This window comes from Grus americana, chromosome 14, assembly GCF_028858705.1.
Source record: "Grus americana isolate bGruAme1 chromosome 14, bGruAme1.mat, whole genome shotgun sequence".
In the NCBI taxonomy this organism is placed as follows: domain Eukaryota; kingdom Metazoa; phylum Chordata; class Aves; order Gruiformes; family Gruidae; genus Grus; species Grus americana.
In genome coordinates, this window is record NC_072865.1 from 9,864,615 (window position 1) to 9,872,276 (window position 7,662).

The following is a 7,662-nucleotide window of genomic DNA, read 5'->3' on the forward strand; positions in this document are numbered from 1 at the left end:
ACTCTGGCTTCAACTCACACATGGAAATAACAGACAATGACCATCACTGGGCTGCTGAAACAGCAGAATTTCAGCAGAGGAAGGAAAATCTGTCCTGAGATTATTTTCCTGTGGACAGTGAGAAAAGTGCCTGGAGAGCCCATGAGCACAGTGCACAAAGGATTATGCAGCATGAAATGACCCACTTGAGCAACACTTCCCCATCCTGTGCTGCCAGCTGGACCCCGTAAGTGCCACTCCAGTGAGGGGTACCAATAACCCCCCCTCCAGTGAGGACTGAGCCCTTCCATGTCACCCAACAACCCTCATCACTAGCCATCCCCACCTGAACAACAAGGGACGAGAACATAGTGTTTTTCTCTGCAAAATTATTATTTATGTTTTATCGGTAGCAAAGGCTCTATAGTGTCAGAACTGGCCGCAGGGTGTGGTAGCCTAAGTGCCAGTACCCATCGCAGGAGGCCAAAAACACACCCCATGTGGGTGTTGGTTGCTCTTAGATTATAGTATCACCACACCCCGCTCTCTGCTAATTGCACCATGAAACTCTGATCTCTACCCTATCCCAGAGCCAGGCTGATGGCAGGTACCTTTAGCCATATATATCATCCATCACAGCACCAGCCATTCCCCTGGAGGAACCTATGGGAAGACTGAACCCTGAATTTCTTTTCCCAGGAAAAGGTAACTGAGAATAAGGCATTTCTGTGCATGTATCTGAAAGACGACAACAGCGGTATTACTGGAGGCATCTGCTGCTACAGATTCCAACTAGAGCTGCTTGCAAGCCAACAGGGATAATTTCCAAAGAAAACTTAACTTTTCACTAAAAAAATAAGCAACTACAACTGAAAGTAGAATATGTTTGCATGAGAACTATGGATTTTCCATAATCTTCTGTTTCTCCTTCCATATCCCCAAATTTAGGACAGAGTACACAACTGACATCAACATTTGCATTTGGTCAAAAGCCCCCCTATTTTTAAATTGAGAGCTGTGGAATTTCAAGGCACCCATAACTATTACTTTTCAGCCACTGTGCAAACTTTTCCCAATGTGCCGATGATGTGGCAGTACCTGGGGAAGAAGAGACTCATCCCTTTATGCAAGATGTAAAAAGGTTTAACACCCTTCTGTGTGAAAGGGAGACATGCTATCAAATAGCATCGTTACCTTCAATAGCATCATTCTGGTCACTAAAGGAGTAGTTCAGCCTAATCAAAGCTAATGGTACAGCCCTTGATGCTTCAGATGGGAGAGGATTCACCAGAAATGCATCAGGATTTTGAGGAATCACTTTAGGTCTAACACACTTAAAAAGCCATCTCCATTCAGTCCTCACTGCTTCGCTGTCTCCACTCACACACCAAACCCCAAATTTCATGCAGGCATTCAACGTGCAATTCTGGAGTCTGCTCCTCTGCACTGTGGTCAAATACTCCAGAGTGCAAGTCTGCAGTCATCAAATCCCTTGCAAGTTTGTACCTGATTTTCAGCTAATATACCTGCTGCTGAATCCCTGTGCTCTGGCGGGAGTGCTTGCCAGGCCCTTTGTGGCAACAGTACTAGGATACCATGACAAATCAAATTCCAGCTAGCATGGCTTCCCTCACACACAAACATGAGACTTCTGACATTAGTGTCCCACAACAAAGCCCTCTTTAGTGTCTGACACCAGGACTTGTCCACACACCAGCAACTCTGCTCATGCTGAGCAGAGAAGAGGTTGCTCTGGCCATGCTCTGAACTGCACAAAGGCTGAAGAAATACCCCATCAAGCATCTGTTCCCACAGCCAGTGAGCTGGGGCACACCATGCCCAGGAAGACGCACTCCAGGTCCTGCCCACCCCATGGCTCTAGTTCACCTCTGGACTTTCCTACAGGTATGAATCATGCCTCCCAAAAGAAGTGCTAAACACTCACCAATTAGTGATCTGCTGAGCTAAAGGCACCTTCCAGCATCTCCAGCAGACATAGCTGATTGCCATGGCAGTCTTGGTCTTTTATTCAGCTTTTCTTCTGGAGAGAGAAGAGAGGAGTGAGGCATCTTCCTTCTCTGCATCACCAGGGACTGCACCTACACTGTTGGCTTCCTTTTTTGTTCTACGCTTCTCCAGCCTCCCACTTACACTCCATCAGAGAAGGGAAAAGAAACTTTCCCAAAAATTTTGTGAGTCTTTTGGGCTCTTTCATCCTGTTTGGTGCTGTCTGAAACATTCCACCAGCCACTGCAAACCACCCTCGGTCCTTTTGTCTGCTTCAAGCACATGCACCTCATGGGAGTTCAGCACACATTTAACCCAACTTGTTTCCCCAAGGACGGTTATAAACAATGCCTTTTCCATAAGCACATATCCACATGCAGAGCTTTGTTATCCCTGCAGCAGGAACGTGCTCACCATGGGAAGCCCTGAGGTTTACCTGATTACCTTTAACTACCTGTGGCTTTTCACTTGCATTTAATAACACTGTTTCACACAACACACCAGTCTGTGCACCCATATCCAACTTAATAAGCATCCCGTTGCAGCCAGGTCACCAGTCTAGTGGTGGAGCAGATCAGCTAACATATGTCTAATGACAGCAGTGGGAAGCAACATGCTCACCAGCAGTGATTGATTAGCAAATTGGCTAGTGGGAGTGCCATGTGGCAGACACCAACAGCATCCCAGAGCTGAAACAAGGCCAGGGAGAGACCCAAATCAGTGCCATTTCAGTTTTTTCTGTGAGTATCTAGAACATGACCTAGCCCTTTTCTCCACCAGTCAGTGCCTGGCAGAAGGGTAAAACCAATAAAACTTTACATGGGCAGCGTGCAGCAAAGGAACCCAAGCTATTAAGGGTGTTCACCTTGTCCTAGAACATCCAGTGTCTTAGCTGAACATAATCCAAGCGTTTGTCCGTGATGGTGCAAGACCAACAGCAAAACTGTCTTTCCTGGTGGACTACTGGGATCTCCGAGCCTGTGGTCCCTTCCAGGGTTGGGGTTGTATTCACTCTGTTTCCTAACTGGAAATAAGACCATAAGCCAACATTTGGGCTGCAGGAATGGAGCCTTCTGAATAGGCTTTAGTAAGTTTGCATAAAGCTTTCATTTGCACCTTTCACAGGAGGTCACCATGAAGCTGAGGATGCCACACACCAGCTGTTGCATGTAAGTGCATTTGTACAAATGCAACTACACTTTACACAGTGTGAACCAAAAAGGAGACCTCCCCTTTGCAGGACTGAAACAGAGAGCTCAGTGATAGATGGAGCCCTGGGGCTGGGGAGCAGGGACTGAGCTGCTGCCTCAGGAATTCCCTCTTCATTTTGCTAGGTCTCTGCCTGGAGCAAGGTAGGTCTCATGCATTTGCAGAGTCCCTTTGCTTCCTCTCCCTTCCGAATCTGTTACATGCTCACTTGGGTCTCTGTGGCTGCGTGTCCTTCTCAGCCCTGTCACACCATCCAGCTGCCCTCACTGCAGAGGCTCATCACTGTGTGAGTCACTGCCTGTAACCTGCTCAGGACCAGATGCAGCATACAACTCTGTCAGTGTCCAAACGCTATTTTCTTTTTGTATTCATTGCCCTACATGTCTGGTCCCATGGGCTGTTTTGCCTGGACACACTTTGCCTTGTAATCAGAGTTGATGGAGATGCCATGGAGCCTGCTTCCAAAGATGTAGGACAGAGATACACCTGTGATTCACTCTGGCATTAACACTGTGCTACCTCCACAGAGCACAGAAGTGGAAAGGACCTCCTGGGTCATCAAGTTCATCTACCTGTCGTCACTAGTAACCACATCACTAGATCAATTAGGAGATGTTTGATTGGCCTATCATAGCTAATGGGCTCCTCAGTCTGGCAGAGGAATAACAGGATCCGAAGGCTAGAAGCCGCAACTAGGCGACATCAGGCTGGAAACAAGGGGTGACCGTTTAACAGTGCCTGGGTCTGCGCAGGGGAAGAGTGATCCAGGGCAGCCCACGTCACCAGCAAATTTTCAGTCTAACTGAATGTTTTGCCAAGACAATTTTATCCAGTGGCTTTCTGCCCCAAATCCATGACTCTCTGGGAATCTCTGGACTGCTGCTATATTGTTTGTGAGAGGTACCAAAGAAAAGCTGTTTCCATCAGCTATGTAACAATACACTTACTGGGAATTTAAGGAATTGCACCTTCACTGGGAGATATCCAGAGGAGTCCACAAGCTGAAAGAAAAGGTCAAAAAAGTAAATCACTGCTCTGAGTGAAACAAAAATTAAAACTACCCTCTGGCTGCAGCTAGATGGTTTAAATCCCATCCTAAAAGCTACGCTCACCACCAGATTTACAAAAGCAAGTAGTTAAATGGAACTTATTTGTTTTCAAGGTATGGCATCAAATAAAATTGAAAAATACCACATCCATATGCCCTAGGCTTTTTCCCACATGCTTTTGAAGATGGTCTCCTAGAGATTAGACTGACATCTAGGATAATTAGCTTATCTTCAGACTGGAGATTTAATTAATAACAAATAATAAGTCTCATATTTACTAAGGAACCTAGGCAACTTCTGTTGTAATACTTTCTCCTAACTGAACACATATACACTGCATCATGGTTATAGTGGTGCTAGTATCTGCTTTCTGTTCACTATTAATTCCAGCAAAAACCCAAACCCAGAAGTTGAGAGGAGTTAAAAAATTCTCAGGCCAAATAAGATGTTTTGCTTCATTCTCAAGCTTTTCTATACTACACACTTCACACAAAATCAAAACATCTCACTTTTAAATGCATGCAAATCACTGCAACATCCCAGACATTCAGAATGAACACTTGCATTGCATGGGGTTATGTTTCAGGCTTGTGTGGGATGCTTAGACTATGTGATTTAATGGAATTGCCCAGAATTCACAGCACATTCTACTCAAGGGATCCTGAGTTTGTGGTGTGAACATAACAGAGGGGATTTTGAATCATTAAGTGACAGGACGTGAATTCACCTCGCCTCTAAGTGACAGGACAGTTAAGGTTTGCCTAGGAACAGAAGACATCCCTATAGCTTCTTGGTGGATATTTGTAGGACCTCGAGAAGCAACAGCCTTGAAAAGGTGCAAAGAAAGTATTAAAAAGAAAAAAGTATAAGTATTTACACTTGGTTATGATACTGTTCGAGGGAATCATTTATTCAGTCTATCCCTGTTTAGTGGATGCCTGAAGACTCTTTTCAGATGGAATCATGAGGCCTGAACACGGAATCCATGCTGAGGATTTGAGCTGCATTAGACTTGTTGCACATACACAGCTGGACAGCTTTGTGCACAGTGTTAGGGCTGGCCATGGGCAGATCACTCAGGTCTGCACATTGTGAAGGGTCCCCATGGACCTCAGAGACAAAGTGTGAAGTGTTGTAACAAAAATGGCCAAACTGGAGGTCTGCTGGGACCCGAGAGATAGCAGTGACATTCAGGAACACCACAGAGCATTCTTGCAGACCAGCAGCTCCAAAACACTGTCTGAGGAGGAGGGAGGTATATTCTTTCATACCAAGGATATCTTTCTGAAGACAGGGAATTCTGTCAATAGGATGAAAAAGGTCAGTGTAATGGAAAGAGACAACTGGCAACCAGAACATGACTTGTCTGCTGGATGCTAACAGGGTGGTCTCACATCTGGAATGCCCCCTACTCTGAGCTGGGGAAGAACTCATGGTGTGGTCCACATGGTCACCACCAATGCAAGATGGAAAGAACAGTCTTGAAGGCAAGATTTAGCTAGTAGCTAGCAGGCTAAAGGCCAGGACCAACTCAGTAACATGCTCAGAAATGCTTCCCCCGGTGCCCTATAATGAAATCCAGAGTCATTGCAAGGTTCAAAATATAGTAACTTGAAGACAGGCTTGAATAGGTAGAACCTATACAATAAAGATCCAAGTACTAAATCCAAATGAGAAAGGATCAAGGCTACTGGCACACAAACAAGGTCTTTTATCTAAATATTGTGGGAGAGTCAACAGTTTGACAAGACATGTGGTTTGGGAAAATGCAGTCTCCAGTGGAGAAGTCATGAAAATTTTGCATCCTTGAATAAAAGGATAGGAAAGAAGCCAAAAACAGTCAGGAAGGAAACAGCAGACTGCAGCCCCAGCAGACATCCCTCTCAGGCCTGCAGAGAGAAAGAACAGAACAAGACACGACGTATGCTTTTCTATTCGAGCGCCAATGTTTTAAAAAGCAAGGTGAATGAACAGCAGTGGCCTGGTTCAGATGGGGCTATTAACATAACCAGCATCTCAGAAACCCAGTGGAGGGAAGATAAGCAGCGGGACATGGTAATGAATGGGTACAAATTACACAGGAATGAGAGTAGGCTGTGCAGGTGGAGGAGCTGGACATTAAGGCATATATTAAGGAGAACTTATCAAAGAGCACAACCAAGTTAACTGTATCAACAAGTGCCACAGAGCCCCTAGGACTCTGCCCAGACATTACAGCATTAGTTCCTCCATCATCCACCCATCCAGAGTAGGGCAACGACTACAAACCTTAAGGGAGATGAGTGAGGCTGCGATGGCTATAGGAGGACACAAACACAACGGAAGATGTCAATCTCCCTGTACAGATGGGAGAACTGACAGGAGGGAAAGATGTCTACATTTAAGACAGGAAGCTACTGCTCCCTCCAGCAGCAATTTCTGGCCTCTGAAGCAGAGAGTCTCTTCTTCAGCATGTCCTGAGCAGCCAGAACTAGTGGGTTTGATTTCAAGTATATTACCAGTGGCTCTTTGCACCTTAAAACTGACAATCTTGAAGGCAGCCTTGAAAACCTGCTACTGCAAGTTTAACTTGAAGAGGCAGCTGCCTAAAGACAGACACTTGTTCAAAGAAAATTAAAAAGGAAAACCCAGTAAAGAAAAACACACCCGGGAGGTGGGAAGACCATTTGAAGTCATTAGAGTAAACATGCATCTCAAGAGAAAAAGAATTTAGAATAAAAAACTAGCATGGTTAACAAAGTGGGACAATTAACAGTAAGATGAGGCTTTCTAAGTAGAAGTACTGTCCAAATAATGAAAATGTAAAAAAGTTTAAAACGTAACATCTGCAACTGTGCCAAAATACACCAATGATTCTGAGCACAATTTTCCAAGTCACAAGCACTAATAACAAAACACATTGAAGAGTCCATGATCACAGGGCTAAGGGAGCCTCCATGGAAGATAACACCATAGCAGAAAAGCTAAATTAACCTATATTCACAATAAACTGTTAAACCTCAGTAACACAGAGCCACAGCCAGGAATTAAACCCCCCGCAGAAGGACTGAAGAAGCTCAAACATGCAATCACCCAGCTCAGGCTCTGCACCACACTTTGAGGAAAGAGAGGAAAGCTTGTACAGAGCAATGCAGCAAGTACACAGAGAGAAGCAACAGGCTGGGGAAGAGTCATCACAGGTTGTGGGGAGGCGAGTCCGGTCTCATCAATCCATTAGAGCCCCCCTAAGCGTGGGCGAGCAATGGCACTGCTTGACACAATCAACTTCTGTTTCTAATGAACCAAATTCGAGATCCTTCCTCTAAAGGCTTCTGAAGAATATAAGGTACCATAATGTAAAGGAGAAGCTTCTTTGAGGTAAAAATGAAAACAGTAATAAGAGGTCAGCTCTCCCAGTGGAGGTGAGACCCCACAGGAA